The sequence below is a fragment of the Prionailurus viverrinus genome, chromosome A1, assembly GCF_022837055.1.
Source record: "Prionailurus viverrinus isolate Anna chromosome A1, UM_Priviv_1.0, whole genome shotgun sequence".
Lineage (NCBI taxonomy): Eukaryota > Metazoa > Chordata > Mammalia > Carnivora > Felidae > Prionailurus > Prionailurus viverrinus.
The window spans coordinates 146,907,196-146,924,550 of NC_062561.1; the positions used below are offsets into that span (position 1 = coordinate 146,907,196).

The 17,355-nt window shown below is 37.0% G+C and overlaps 1 pseudogene; it reads right to left on the bottom strand.

The window, feature by feature from the left end:
• Positions 1-590: 590 nt before the first annotated feature.
• LOC125173766 (GTP-binding nuclear protein Ran-like) lies at positions 591-1,219 on the bottom strand (annotated as a pseudogene).
• Between the last annotated feature and the right edge of the window lie 16,136 nt (positions 1,220-17,355).

A 17,355-nucleotide genomic window follows, 5' to 3' on the forward strand; every position in this document is an offset into this window, starting at 1 on the left:
AAAGAATGATAACCACATTTAAAACTCTTAGGAGTCAGGGACTGCCACCACTGTCCTTGAATCTGTGCTCATAGTAGGTCTTTTTGTTTTCTTATCAGCCCTGAGAACAATGCTAGCCAGTATGGATTAAATTCAGAACAACCATCTCCACCAGGGTCAAGGCAGACACATGAAGAGAGTCACATATTTTCCTAATGCTAGATTTGTTTGTTTGTTTGTTTATTTATTTTTAAGGTATTTGAAATACACCTTTCTTCTGATTCTAAATGAAAAGGAATGGGAAGGACAGTGACAAACGGGATTTCACCACTGGATGTTGTGATACTACTATAACAGTCTTTTATTTGAAACTCAGGAAGGAAACAGCTTTGTACCAAAACAGCTAAATATGCAGGTCCATAAAATGAAGGTACTTTTGAAACTGCCACATTCACTCTGAAGCCCATTCATCTCCTTCAGCATCCCAAAGATGAAGCACATGTTCCACTTAGCTATGTAGCTAAAGTAGCACTGTGCCCCTGACATCACAGGACAGTTCAACGTAAAACCAGACTTGTGATGCTGGGCTCCAGCTGCACTTTCTCACTTTCTCACAGGTTGTCATCCTTGCCCGGGAGAGCAGTTGTCTGAACAACCTCTAGATCATGCGCATACCGTGCTACCAAAACTGGGTCCATGACAGCCTCTGGCTGGGTGAGAGCAAACACCAAGTTAGGGTCTCCAATTAGTCTTCTAGCAAGCCACAGGAAGGGCTGTTCAAAGTTGTAGTTACTTTTGGCAGAAATGTCATAGTACTAAAGGTTCTTCTTTCAGTGAAAGATAATAAACTTTGCTTTAACTTTCCTGTTCATAATGCCCACTCTGTTGCACATAGCACAATGGGGATTGTACATACTTGTACCAGATCTCTCTGCCAGTTGGTCACGTTCTTGTAGGTAACCCTTGGTGTTGTCAAACATTATAATGGCACACTGGGCTTGTATGTCATAGCCATCTCTCAGCCCACCATATTACTCTTGACTAGCTGTATGCCATACTTTGAACTTAGTAGGTCCTCTGTTGATAAAGAACACAAGGGGATGGACCTCAACACCCAAGATGGCTACACTCTTGTCAAACTCACCAGTCAGATGATGTTTCACGAATGTAGTTTCCCAGTACCACCATCGCCAACTAATACAAGTTTGAAGAGAACTTGGGGTTCTCCTTGGGCAGCCATCATGCTATTCCTTCTAGAAGTGTTTCTGGCCTGTCTGACTGAGGCTCCCTAGATTTAAACAAACAAACAAAAAACTTTTTAAAGGCTGATTGGGCTATCACATTCAGCGATCTATGATCTGTTTATTATATGCAATTGGAGTCAATTTTTTACATTTCTAACATTTGTGGCAAAGTCTGACTCCAACTTGCTGTTTGAGCACATCAAAGCATATTAAATTATCTCATAATTAATTTTCCTTAGAAAATTGTATGTTTAGTTGCGTATAACGCCTATGGAAAAGAAAAATAGGAATTGGTACCTTTAAATCAACTTTGAAATATTGGGGTGTCTGAAGCAAAGGGGGTCAGGTTGTGGGATTTATAGCAACAGCCTTCTGGAAGGCAGATAGCTAGAGATTCTACTTGGTTTTCTGAAGGGTGAGGCATATACCAGTGCTTGAGTCTTCTTGGGCCATGGCCTCAGCAATAAAGCTGTACTAATGGCTCAGATGTTGTTCAAAATCAAGGGCAACTCTGAACCATAGTAGTGGAGAACAGGCCACTCACTTGCTGTTAAGAAATTTCCTCACATATATTTTAGTCCTCTAGCATTTGTGCTAAGATTTCAACAGAAAGAATGTGGATATATTTTCTAAAAGAGTTTTAGTTGCCTGAAGGATTTCTTATCATTTAAAATGTCTATTGGCAGATAAACTGAATAAAAAGAATTTCTTCTCACCAGTATTTTACAAAATTGTTGAATGCTCATATTAAATGATAAAATACCTTAAAGAAAACAAGAGGAGCCCACATTGTATTTTATGCTCTGTTTGCTCAGATCACATATTAGTGTTCCAGAAAGTGGCTCATTACCATTTCTATTGAAGAAGTTTCTTTCCACTTCATTCGCTAAATTTGCTTTCTTTATTATCCTACTGACTACGGAAGTCTGTTCAGCACTTTTGTCATTGATCTTTTATTTTTGCTCATATCTTACTCTACAATATCATATGGGAACTTACTTGTCTTTAGAATGGTTAATATTTAGGGGCGCCTGGGTGGCGCAGTCGGTTAGGCGTCCGACTTCAGCCAGGTCACGATCTCGCGGTCCGTGGGTTCGAGCCCCGCATCGGGCTCTGGGCTGATGGCTCGGAGCCTGGAGCCTGTTCCCGATTCTGTGTCTCCCTCTCTCTCTGCCCCTCCCCCGTTCATGCTCTGTCTCTCTCTGTCCCAAAAATAAATAAAAACGTTGGAAAAAAAATTAAAAAAAAAAAAAAGAATGGTTAATATTTATATTTTTATTGAAGTGTAATTAACATATGGTATTGTATTAATTTCAGGTGTCCAACATAAATGATTCAACAATTCTACATGTTGATATTCAGTGCTCATCATGGTAGGTGTACCTTTAATCCCCTTTATTTATTTTATCTGTTTCCCTACCCACATCCTTTCTGGCAGCCACCAGTTTCTTTTCTGTATTTAAGAGTCTGGATTTTTGTCTCTTTTTTTCTTTGTTTTTCATTTGTTTCTTAAGTTTTACATATGAGTAAAATCATATGGTATTTGTCTTTCTCTGTCCGACTTATTTCACTTAGTATCATACCTTCTAGGTCTATCCATGTCATTGCAAATGACAAGATCTTATTATTTTTTATGGCTGAATAATATTCTATTGTATGTATATACCACTCATTCATTCATCTATGGATGGAGACTTGGATTGCTTTTATACCTTGACTGTTGTAAATAATGCTGCAGTAAACACAGGGGTGCATATATTTTATTGAATTCGTGTTTTTGTATCCTTTGGGTAGATACCAGTAGTAAAATTACTGGATCATATGGTATTCTATTGTTAATTTTTTGTAGGACCTTCATACTGCTTTCCACAGTGGCCACACCAGTTTGCATTCCCAACAGTGCACAAGGGTTCCTATTTCTCGAAATCCTTACCAACCCTTGTAATGTCTTATCTTTTTGATTCTAGCCATTCTGACAGGTGTAAGGTGATAGCTCATTGTGGTTTGGATTTGCAGTTCTGTGATGATTAGTGATGTTGAGTATCTTTTCATGTATCTATTGGCCATCTGTTTGTCTTTGGAAAAATGTTCAGATCTTCTGCCCATTTTGAATTGGATTATTTGTGTGTGTGTGTGTGTGTGTGTGTGTGTGTGTTGAGTTGTATAAGTTCTTTATATATTTTGGGTATTAACACATTATAAGATATATCATCTGTAAATAAATTCTCCCATTCAGTCAGTTGCCTTATTGTTTTGTTGATGCTTTCCTTCACTATGTAAAAGGTTTTAATTTTGGTGTAGTCCCAATAGTTATTTTTGCTTTTGTTTCCTTTGCCTGAGGAGACATTTCTAGAAAAATGTTTCCATGAGTAATCTATTTAATATCATAGAAAAAGAAAAAAAAAGCCCTTAATAGTTGTGTGAAAAATTATAGTTTACAATCGCAGTTCTTTTTTTAATCACCCTCATTTTTAAAAATTGTGGTAAAATACACATAACATAAAATTTATCATCTTAACCATTTTTAAGTATATATAGTTCAGTATTGAGATAAGTATATCTCACATGGGTCTGCAACCAATCTCCAGAATTTTTCAACTGACAAAACTGAAACTCTATACTCATTAAACAACTCCCCATTTCCCCATCTCCTTAGTCCCTGGCAGCCACCATTCTACTCTCTTTTTCTATGAATTTGACTATCCTAGATACTCCATGGAAGCGGAATCCTACAGTATTTGTCTTTTATGTGACTGGATTATTTCACGCAGCATGATCTCAAAGTTCATATAACACATGTAACATGTGTCAGAATCTCCTTCCTTTTTAAGGCTAAGTGATATTCCATTGTATGTACGTGTCACATTTTTTTATCCATTCATCTGTTGATGGACATTTGAATTGCTTCCACTTTTGGCTATTGTGAATCATGCTTTTATGAACATGATTGTGCAAATATCTGTTTGAGTCCTTACTTTCACTTCTTTTGGACGTTTATCCAGAAGTGGGATTGCTGGATTATCTGGTGACTTTATTTTTACCTTTTTGAGAAAACACTGTACTGTTTTTCATAGCAGCTGCACAATTTTACATTCCTACCAACAGTGTACAAAAGTTCCAATTTTTCATATCCTTATCCACGCAGTTCCCGTTTTGTTTTATTTTCCTGATAGTAGCTATCCTGATGGGGTAGAGATGGTATTTCATTGTGGTTTTCATTTGCATTTCCCTAGTGATTAATAATGTCATGATAAACTTTTTTCACCTTTTTCAGAAGAACATCTAGTTGGATAATGCCTCAATGGTTCTTCCCGTGAATATTTTGCTATCTATGGTAGGGCAAATTAGACTTATTACACTCAAGGGAATATATCTTTTCTCTCTCTTTTTTGTTACTTTAATATTGATAGTTGCTTTTACTTTTTTATGGGGAGGTGAGAAAATTTAGAAATAAAACAGAAGGACGAAATAGAAACAAAAGAAATGATGGATAATAAGGAGAAATAAGAGAGAATGATTAGAAGGGTGAATAGGGAAGTTAAGAAAAAGTGAGAATAAAGCAGAACATTTTGTCTGACCTCTGCTAATTTCTTGCAGCCTTGGGATCTATACCGTAATTACTATTCAAATGACACATCAGGGTGGTAAAATGAGAAGAGTTGATTAGCTGGGAATTCAAGATGAAGGGAGCCTTTGAAAGAATTTAATCTAGCTTAGTTCCCCAACTTGCAGAGAAAGAAACCACACTGTGAAATGATTTCCCCAAAGTTCTTCCTGGTAGTTAATAGGAGAACTGGAATTACAACTAATGACCAAGTCAGTATTATTAAGTGACAAGTAGGGGGTAATCAAAGTTCTGATATTAAGCCCGCTCAAAATTTAATGAAGCCCACTCCCCATCCATTATACATTCTAAGTCATGTCATTGCAGTGTATTTGAATCATGCACTTGGTACTATGCAACACAACAGACTTGGCTCATAGGCCCTGGAAAAGGAGCTGAGAAACCTTGTTTTGGCCCTGCTTACTTTTCTGAGCTTAAGTTTCCCCATTTATAAAATATGAGTGTTGGACAGATGACTTCAAAAGTCTTTTTCAGGTATGAAAATAAATTTCTAGGAATATATCCTCATTCAAGCTCATATATGGCTCCCCACATGCTTAGTTCTGAAGCACTTTTCCCAGAGCAATATTTGCCTAGTAGATCTCATCAGCACACAGCCTTGCATGTCAGCACAGCAACCTGGTCAGCCAGTCATGTTTGAATAAGCTTTCTGCTTTGCTCAGTTTGAAGCAGTCATAGCCACACTCCTTCTCTGCATCCACACCACCCAAGTATGCCTTCCTAATTGGCCAAAGTCATCAAGTGGCTCAGGAGGGGAAGTTTTTTTGTTTTGCTCTTTAAATTCTCAACAGAGAACAAAGCAAAATGTATTAGAAGGCCACATATCCTGCAGCTCCTGTGCTCTATACACATCATCCTAGAGAGAATAGGCTTCTTTTCTCCACCCCTAAAAGTCTCAAAAGCAAACCTTAAATTTGTATAGTATGAAGTTAACCCCATTTCACTGTGGAAAGGCCTAAAAAATAGACTAAATTTCTTGAAGAACAAAAGAATGAAAACATATGTAAGACTTGTGTAAACAGTAGAAAATGATCTACAGACGGATAGATGGATTGCCGTAAGAACTGATGTACTTGTAACTAAGTAGGATGAACATACATCCTGTTTTTTCTGAGGCAGTCCTGATTACTTCTGTTATCTCAGTGTAATTATGAATACCACGTCTTTCGTTCCAAAAGCATCCCAGTTGGGAAACTAAATAGCAGGGTTATCCCTCAAATAAACCACACTGAATGAAAGGAAGTGTTCCCCATCCCAGGAGTGGAGGGGACAGCTCTCTTCAAGGCTTCCTTTCAAGATCTTCACCTTGAATTCCAAATTCAATAATATTGGCCACATCAATGTCCATTATAATAAAGTTTATTGTCCCACCTCAGTTGCCTGTCAACCTAGCCATAAGAAACCTCTGTTCATTTAAAAAATGTTCTGGTTTATCAAGAAAACCTAAGAGTGACAGAGGATGAGGAGAGAGGAAAACAACTGAGTTGAAGTCAGAAGAAAATCTTTGAGGAATACAAGATCATACCCACACCTGGATTCCCATCCTCTAGGCTCCCACAGTCCCAAAAGCATTGCCACTGTTGTAATCACTCCTTTACATGACTATTCCCCTCAACTGTTAATGTTCAATTGTTAATGGTTCAAAAGATCAAAAAGATCTTCCCTGAAAATATAAATGGAAGTTGGGGCACCGGGATGGCTTAGTCAGGTTAAGTGACCTACTCTTGATTTCACCTCTGGTCATGCATGATCTCATGCTTCATGAGATCGAGCCCCAAGTCTGGCTGTGTGCTGACAGTGCAGAGCCTGCCTGGGATTCTCTCTCTCCGCCCTTTCCCCACGTGCGCACACAATCACACACACTTTCTCTCTCTCAAAATAAATAAACATTTTTTTAAAGGAATGTAAATGGAATAATCTTGAATCCCACTCCTTGAAAGGTAATTACTTACTAGAACTTACAACAGTGTTTCAAAAATCAAATAAAATGTGCAGAGTCAGTCTGAAGCATTCATTATCTCTTTTGTTAACAAGAGGGACTAGAAAGATTTGATGCTTAATTCCTATTAAGAAATCATAGTATTATACAAATTCTTTTCAGTTATAAAAACATCAGTAAAATAGATGTTTTCTTTGCCTTTTAGGCCAAAATATCCCTCTTACTTTTCACTTCTATTCTGGGTTTGGTCTTGCTTAAAATGAAATAAAAATCATGTGCAGTTTTCTCATACATCAGTTTTTTTCATATGTGAGGACATTTGCTTCCTTACTTCAGAGCATTGATCCTATTATTGTCCATTAGGAAATAATATCTTGGAGAGTGAGGGTTCACCAGTATATATTGTGTTTATTTGGATTCTATCCCTTTGAGAAAATGGCAAATCCTCTAAGTATGCCAGTAAGGGAAGGGGTTTGCTTATACACAAAAGCAAAACAACTTTGTTTTTAACAAATAATGTTTTAATCTGGTTCAAACAAGGATTTCTGTGCAATCCATTGGTTTATTTTACCACACAATAAATCTGATTCAGTTGTTTAATTGACAGGATACTAGTTTGAATGGATTTATATTTTATTATTATTTTAAAGAAAAGAGCTCAGCATCTAGGAATACTATCTTAAAAATCAGAGCTTAATTTCTTTTCAGAATTACAATTGCTCACTTCTCTCTCATGCCGTATTCTTTCTAAAAAGTTTTCTAAATTGTTTGTTAACCATTTCACAGCTATTACACAATATCATGAAATAATGTGTCAATCTCAAAATATAACAGTGAAGAGATATTTATAAATAATACTAACAATGAAATAACCTCTGGGGCACCTGGGTGGCTCAGTCAGTTAAGCATCTGACTTCAGCGCACATCATGATCTCACAGTTCATGAGTTCAAGCCTCACATCAGGCTCTGTGCTGACAGCTCAGAGCCTAGAGCCTGCTTCACATTCTATGTCTCCCTCTCTCTGCCCCTCTCCCACTTGCACTCTTTAAATAAACAAACAAACATTTTTTTAAAAAATTAAAAAGAAATGAAATAACCTCCACTTCTGCATTCTCTTGCACACCTGCCCCCTCTTGTATGCCTTTAGCCACAGCCAGTCCAAAGCAGTGCCATAAGCCTGGAAGTGTGCAAGCAGCCCCTACATGGGCCAGACACATGCCAAAGTGACTCCTGCCTTGGGGAGAGGGGAGGATAAGCACACACACCAGTCCAGCTGTGGCCCCAGCAGTGGGCTGAGGGCAGACATCAATTCTGACTGCAGGCATCATCCACTGATGAAAGCTTCTCAGGGGAAAACACAGGGAGAACACCCTGCAGATCAGTGTCACTGCAGCTCTGGCAAAAGCCTAGTCTGACTCAACTCAATACCAACATGGCCACAGACTGGTTCTCTAACACCACAGGGAATAAAACCTGCCCACAACAGGCAAAGAGAGCCATTGCAGGTGATGGGGCTGAAGGCAAAGGCAACAACAGGGTGCACACAACACACATAGGAGACATCCCTGAAGTGCCAGGTTCTGTTGAACAGAGGACATTGCACTGCAGGGCACTACAGGACCTCTTCTTTGTAAGGCCACTACATAGGAGACTTTCCTAACACATAGAGACAGAAACAGAGAGTTAGACAAAATGAAGAGACAGAAGGCTATGTCACAAAGGAAAGAAAAGGACAAAAATCACAAGAGAGCTAAATGAAATGGAGATGAGTAATATGCTTGATAGAGAATTTAAAGTAATGGTCATAAAGATACTCACTGGGCTGGAGAAAAGAGTGGGGTACCTCAGTGTGACCCTCAACAAAGATATAGATTACATAAAAAAGAACCATTCAGGGGCGCCTGGGTGGCGCAGTCGGTTGAGCGTCCGACTCCAGCCAGGTCACCATCTCGCGGTCCGTGAGTTCGAGCCCCGCGTCAGGCTCTGGGCTGATGGCTCGGAGCCTGGAGCCTGTTTCCGATTCTGTGTCTCCCTCTCTCTCTGCCCCTCCCCCGTTCATGCTCTGTCTCTCTCTGTCCCAAAAATAAATAAAAATGTTGAAAAAAAAAATTAAAAAAAAAAAAGAACCATTCAGATATTAAGAACTAAAAAAACTAAAATTAAAAATACACTCAAGGAAAAGAAAAAACAGTAGGGGGAGTGGAAATGGAAAGTGGAAGAACAGATCGGTGACCTGGAGGGCAGAGTTCAACAATCAAGCTGAACGGAAAAGAGAAAAAATAATAATAAAATAGGAAAATAGCCTTAGGGAACTTAGCAACACCATGAAGCATAATAACATTTGCATCATAGGGATCCCAGAAGGAAAAGACAGAGAAAAGAGAGCAGAAAATTTATTTGAAGAAATACTAGTTGAAAACTTGCTGTATATGGGAAAGAAAACAGAAATCCACAACCAGGAGTCACAGAGAGCCCCCAACAAAATCAATGAAAAGAGGTCCACACCAAGACACAGTAATTAAAATGGCAAAAAAGCAATGATAGAGAATTTTTAAGGCAGTAAGAGAAAAGAAAACAGTTACATACAAGAGAAACCCAATAAGGCTATCAGCTGATTGTTCAGCAGAACCTTTGTAGGACAGAAGGGAATGGCATGATATATTCAAAGTGCTGGGGGGAAAAAAGCAACTGCAACCAAGATCACTCTAACCAGAAAATGTTTCATTCAGAATACAAGACATAAAGAGTTTTCCAGACAAACAAAATTAAAGGAATGCATCACCATTAAACCAGCTTTATAAGAAATGTTAAAGGGGACTCTCTAAGTAGAAGGAAAGACCATAAGCAGGAGTGACAAAAGTAGGAAGCAAAAAGTAGTAAAATTAAGTACATCTATAAAAATCAGTCAAGGGCTACACAAATAAAAGGATGTAAATATGACATCATATACCTAAAATGAGGGAGGAGGGAAGAGGAATAAAAATTTAGTGCTCATAGAATGTGTTCAAACTTAAGATACCATCAACTCAATATACACTGTTTTAGGCATAAGACATTACATATAAACCTAATAGTAACCACAAATCAAAAGCCAGTAATAGATATGCAAAGAAAGAAAGAGAGAGGAATCCAAATATATCACTAAAGAAGGCCAGCAAACAATGAGATAAGAGAGCAAGAGAAGAAAAGAACAGAGAAGAACTCAAAACAACCACAAAACAAGTAAGAAATGGCCATAAGTACATATTTATCAACAATTACTTTGTATAAATGCTCTAATCAAAAGCTATAGGGTGACAGAATGGATAAAAAAAGCAAGATTCCTCTATATGCTGCCTACAAGAGACTCATTTCACACCTAAACACACATGCAGATTTATAGGGAAGGGATGGAAAAGCATTTATCATGTAAATGGAAATTAAAAGAAAGCCAAGGAAGCAATAATTATATCAGACAAAATACACTTTAGTATTATTTTTTTAATGTTTATTTTGAGAGAGAGAGACAGAGCCTAAGCAGGGGAGGGGCAGAGAGAGAGACACACACACAGATTTGAAGCAGGCTCCAGGCTCTGAGCTGTCAGCACAGTGCCCAATGCCGGGCTCGAATTCATGAATGGTGAGACCATGACCTGAGCTGAAGTTGGATGCTTAACTGACTGAGCCACCCAGGTGCCCCAGGACAAAATACACTTTAAAACAAAGATACAAAGTAGGACACTACATAATTATGAAGGGAACAAACAAGACAGAATAATATTTATGCATCCAACATGAAGTACCCAAATACTTAGAACAACTAATAACAGAAATAAAGGAAGTAGTTGATAGTAATACAATAAAAGTAACCTTAACACCCACTTACATCAATAGATAGATCACCCAAACAGAAAACAAACAAGGAAACAGTGGCTTTGAATGACACATTGAACCAGATGGCTCTAACAGATATATTCAGAACATTCCATCCTAAAACAGCAGAATACACATTCTGTTTAAGTGTACATGGAACATTCTCCAGAATAGATCACATGTTAGACCACAAAAAAAAAGTCTCAACAAATACAATAGGATTGAAGTCATACCATCCATCTTCTCAAACCACACATTATGAAACTAGAAACCAACCACAAGAAAAAATCTGGAAAGAACACAAATACATGGAATTTTAATAACATGCTAGTAAACAATGAATGGTCAACCAAGAAATCAAAGAAGAAAAAAAGACAAATGAAAATGAAAACACAAGGGTCCAAAGTCTATGGGATGGAGCAAAAGTGGTCCTAAGAGGGAAGTTTAGGGGCGCCTGGGTGGCGCAGTCAGTTAAGCGTCCGACTTCGGCCAGGTCACGATCTCACGGTCCGTGAGTTCGAGCCCCGCGTCGGGCTCTGGGCTGATGGCTCAGAGCCTGGAGCCTGTTTCCGATTCTGTGTCTCCCTCTCTCTCTGCCCCTCCCCCGTTCATGCTCTGTCTCTCTTTGTCCCAAAAATAAATAAAAACGTTGAAAAAAAATTAAAAAAAAAAAGAGGGAAGTTTATAGCAATACAGGTCTACCTCAAAAAGGAAGAAAAATCTCAAATAAACAACCTGACTTTACAGCTAACAGAACTGTAAAAAGAGCAAACAAAACCCAAAAACAGTAGAAGGAAGAAAGTAAAATAAATTTAAAAAATAAAATAATAAAATAAAATAAATAAAAACAAAGCAGAAATAAATGAAATAGAAACTGAAAAAATAATAGAACAGATCAATGAAATGGGGAGCTGATGTTTTGAAGACATCAACAAAATTGATAATCATTTAGCCAGACTCATTAAAAAAAAGAAACAAACAAAACAAAAAGACTCAAATAAAATCAAAAATTAAAGAGGAGCAATGATAAATGACACCACAGAAATACAAAGGATTATAAAAGAATATTATGAAAAATTATATGCCAACAAATTGGACAACCTAGAAGAGATTGATAAATTCCTAGAAACATAACCTCTCAAAACTGAATCTGGAAGAAATAGGGAATTTGAACAGACCACTTATCAGCAATGAAATTGAATCACTAATCAAAATAGTACCAGCAAACAAAAGTCCAGGATCAGATGGTTTCACAGATGAATTCTACAAAACATTTAAAGAAGAGTTCAATACCTATTCTCAAACTATTCCAAAAAATAGAAGAGGAAGGAAAACTTGCAAATTAATTCTGTGAGTCCAGCATTACCCCAATACCAAATCCACAAAAGTCACTACAAAAAAAGAGACTAATATCTCTGATGAACATAGATGTGAAAATCCTCAACAAAATATTAGCAAACCAGATCTAACAATACATTTAAAAAAATCATTCACCGTGATCAAGTGGGATTTATTCCTGGGATGCAAGGTTGGTTTAATAGTCACAAATCAATCAACATGATACATAACATCAGTGAGAGAAAGGATAAAAACCATACAGTCATTTCAATACACAGAAAAAGCCTTTAACAAAGTGTAACACCCATTCATGATAAAAAAAAAAAAATCTCAAGTAGGTTTAGAGGGAACATATCTCAACATATTAAAGGCCATGTATGAAAAACTCACAGTTAACATCATACTCAATGATGAAAAATGGAATTTTTCCCAAAGATCAACAAGACAGGGATGTCTACTCTCACCACTTTAATTCAACCTAGCACTAGAATTCCTAGCCACAGCAATCAGACAAGAAAAAGAAATAAAAGCATCCAAATGGGTAAGGAAGAAGTAAAACTTGCACTATTTACAGATAACAGAATACCCTATAAAGAGAGCCCCAAGACCCCTCCAAAAAACTACTAGAACTGAAGTTTACTGAAGTGAATTCACTTAAGTGAATTCAGTAAGGTTACAGGATACAAAATCAATATACAGAAATCCATTGTATCTGTATATATTAATAATGAAGCAGAAGAAATCGAAGTTAAGAAAACAGTCCTATTTACAATTGCACCAAAAATGATAAAATGCCTAGGAATCAACTAAGGAGGTGAAAGTCCTATAAACTGAAAACTATAAAGTATTGGTGAAAGAAATTGAAAACCATACAAGCAATTGAAAGATATTCCATGCTTATGGATTGGAAGAGCAAATTTGTTAAAATGTCCATACTACCCAAAGCAATCTACGGATTTAATGCAACCCGTATCAAAATACCAACAGCATCTTTCACATAAGTGGAACAGATAATCTTAAAATGCTTATGAAATCAAGAAGACCCAAATACTCAAAGCAATCTTGAAAAAGAACAAAACTGGAGATACTACAATCCCAGATTTCAAGATATACTACAAAGCTTTAGTAACCAAAACAGTATGGCACCTGCACAAAAATAGACCTATAGATCAATGGAACAGAATAGAGGCCCAGAAAGAAACTCACGATTATATAGTTAATTAATTTTCAACAAAGGAGACCCAAGTATAAACTCACGATTATATAGTTAATTAATTTTCAACAAAGGAGGCAAAATTATGCAATAGGAAAAGGATAGTCTCCACAACAGTGGTTTTGGGAAAACTGAACAGCTACATGCACAAGAGTGAAACTAAACTACTTTCTTACACCATATACACATATAAATTCAAAGTGGTTTAAAGAACTAAACGTGAAACCTGAAACCAAAAAGATCCTAGAAAGGAAAACAAGCAATCATTTCTCTGATTGCAGTAGTAACATTTTTTTAGATGTGTGTCTTGAAGTAAGAAAAACAAAAGCAAAAATGAACTTTTGGGACTACATCAAAATAAAAACCTTCTGCACAGCAAAGGAAATAATCAACAAATCTAAAAGACAACCTACTGAATGGGAGAAGATATTGCAAATGACATATCTGATAAAAGGTTAGTATCCAAAGCATATTAAGAACTTATACAACTCAACACCCAAAAAACAATCCAAATAAATGGGCAAAATACAAGAACAGACATTTCTCTGAAGATGTACAAATGGCCAACAGATATATGAAAAGATGCTCAACATCATTGATTATCAGAGAAATGCAAATCAAAATTACAATGAGATATTGCTTCACACCTGTCAGAAAGGCTAAAATCAAAAACGCAAGAAACAAAAAAGTGTGGTAAGGATGTGGAGAAAAAGGAGCCCTCTTCTACTGTCGGTGGAAATGCAAACTGGTGCAGCCCCTGGGGAAAACAGTACTGAGGTTCCTCAAAAAATTAAAAATAGTATTACCACATGTTCTAGTAATTCCACTACTGGGTATTTACCTAAAAAATATAAAAGCAATAATTTATATTGTTATAAATTATTTTTAGTAGCTAAGATATGGAAGCAACCAAGTGTCCATCAATAGAAAAATGGGTAAGTGGTATATACATACAATGGAACATTACTCAGCCATCAAATTAATGAGAGCTTGTGATTTGCAATAACATGAATGGATCTAGAGAGTACAATGGTAAGTGAAATAAGTCAGAGAGAGATAAGTACCATATGATTTCATTCATATGTAGAATTTAAGAAGCAAAACAAACCAACAAATTAAAAAAAGAGATGAGTCAAAAAATAGACTCTTAACTATACAAAACAAACTGATGGTTACCAGAGGAGAGGTAGATGGTTGTATGGGTAAAATATGTGAAGGGTATTAAGAGTACACTGATTGTAATGAACACTGAGTAATGTATGGAATTTTCAAATCACTATATTGTATACCTGCAACAAATATAAAGCTGTATGTTAATTATACTGGAATTAAAATAAATAAATAAACAAATAAATAAAACTTTAATACATGTCTAGAGTTTTATTTACCAAACAAGTGATAATCATCTGGTTTGCCTCGTTTACCATCTTGTGTATTAAATGGACAATACTCTCCTCTTTCTCCAATTTAATTTTGTATAAAATTTAAGTATTTTATTTATTTATTTATTTTTGAGAGAGAGCGTGGGGGAGGGGCGGAGAGAGAGGGAGACACAGAATCTGAAGCATGCTCCAGGGTCTGAGCTGTCAGCACAGAGACCAACACGGGGCTCAAACCCACAAACCCCAAGATCATGACATGGGCCAAAGTTGGCTTAACTGACTGAACCACCCAGGTGCCCCTCTTCAACTTAATTTTGCACTCATTTACTGTGTTTAAAGATATTATTAATTAATAAATAAATCCTAGTAGAAAATGGGAGATACTGAGCAGACTGGAAAGACATTTTTCTAGCAATTGTAATTTTTATGGTTCATATATTCTGTATTGGTAGAAAAGGGAAGCTTTCTATCTTCTGGATCTGAAGCAAAACTTACTTGTTTTTATTTTTGACAAAAATTCCTAAAACCATAGTTCCTTGTAATATCAGAAAAATTAGTGAATTTTTTAAATCAGATTTACAAAGAGAAGAATAAAAATGTTGACCATTTTTGCCTTTTTTTGGATGTTTATGTTATTTTGTGTGAGAGAGAAAAAGAGAGCATGAGTAGGGGAGGAGCAGAGAGAGAGGGGAACAGAGAATCCCAAGCAGGCTCTGCACTGACAGCAGTGAGCATGATGCAGGGCTTGAACTCATGAATCATGAGATCATGAGTTCATGACCTGAGCAAAAGCAGATGCTCAACTGATTGAGACACCCAGGTGCCCCCATTTTTACCTTTTTTATAGAACTTTTTGCAGAACTTTTCTCCTTCTCTATTTGATTATGATGCACCTTGGGGTAGTTTTTACCATGTTTATTGTGCTTGAGATTCATTGAATATCTTCGATATGTGGGTTTATAGTTTCATTAACTTAAAAAAATTACCTTAACTGTTTCTTAAAATATGTTTATGTCTCAGGGCACCTGGCTGGCTCAGTCAGTGTAGTGTGCAGTCTTGATCTTGAGGTCATGAGTTCAAGCTCCATATTGAGTACAGAGATTACTTAAACATATATATATATACATATACATATACATGTCTCACCCCCATCTATCCTGCTTTTCAGGAATTCTGTATGTATATTTGATCATTTGAAGTCATCCCAGAGATCACTGACTCTCTGTTCTTTCTTGTTTTTTAGACTTTTTCTCTGCCTTTTTTAAAAATTTTGGGTGATTTCTATTGCTATATCTTCTAGCTTTTCTTCTTTTCTACTGCAAGGTCTAATATGCTGTTAATCCCAGCAAATTTTTATTTTTTTATTAAAAAAATTTTTTTAATGTTTATTTTTGAAAGAGACAGAGACAGATGTGAGTGGGTTAGGGGCAGAGAGAGAGAAGCACAGAATCCAAAGCAGGCTCCAGGCTCCAAGCTGTCAGCACAGAGCCCAACGTGGGGCTCGAACCCATGAGCTGTGAGATCATGACCTGAGTCGGTCGGACGCTCAACTGACTGAGCCACCCAGTGGCTTAAAGTTCTGTTGTTTTTGTATTTCCCATGTCTTTACTTGTTCAATCTTATTTCTAGCTTCATTATTATTGGAATACAATTATAGTAATAGCTACTTAAATATCCTAATCTATCTTCAGTGTCAACTATAGGTCAGTTCCAAATGACTGATTTATCCTCTAATTATTTTCTTTCTGCTTTGCATACCTTCAGATGCCAGACATTGTGAACTGTACTTTGTTGCATCCTGGATATTTTTGTTTACCTATAAATATTCTTGAATTCTATTCTGGCACTAAGATAGTTTATTCCTGTTGGATCTTATTTTTAAGCTTGGCTAGCAGAATCACAGCAACATTTAGTGTAGGGTTAATTTTCCCCCACAGTTCTTGCAAGACTCTTCTTAGTACTCTAATCAGTACTCTAATCAGTGCCCTCTGAATTATGAGGTTCTTCTCTCTGAATGTTCAAAATAGGCCCTATTCCTGGCCCTGTGTGAACTCTGAGTACTATTTCCTCTCATTCTTTCAGAAGGTGTTTTTCCCCCCAGCTTCAGATAATTTCTTCACACCCATGCTCTGATCAGTACTCAATTGAATGCCCCTTTGCAGATCCCTGGAGTTCTCTGTACAGCTTTCTCCTCTCTGTGCTCTGTCATCTTGAAACACCTTGCCTTCCCCAGATGCACACCTGTCCCCTCAACTCATGAGATCAGTGGGCCCTACCTGGCTTCCCCTCCTTTGCTGTGGCCTGGAAACTTTCTTTAGGCAGTAAGCCAGGCAGTAGTAAGACCCACCTGATTTGTTTTCTGTCTCTTAGAGATCCTTCTCTGCATGATGTCCAGTGTTTTGAAAGTTGTTGTTTATATATTTTGTCTGGTTTTCTAATGGTTTCAGGCAGGAGGGTAAATTCAATACTTATTACTCCACTGGAAACAGATTTTCCAGGATGGCATTTAAAATATAAATAATCTTATGTCAGTCCTTTGCTCCAAATCTCCAAATGGTTTCCCTTCACATACTCTTTACCAAAGTCCTCAAGACTCTACATGTTTTGGGCTCCACTTACATCTCAGATTTCATCTACCATTCTCTCACCCCACATTACTCTCTTCCAACTCTCTTCTGGTTGTCTTACCATTCTTCCAATATGCTGAGATTGTTCTTGCCTCAGGGCCTTTACTCTAGTAGATGTCACCACCTGAAACATCTTTTCTCCAGATTTGCCAATA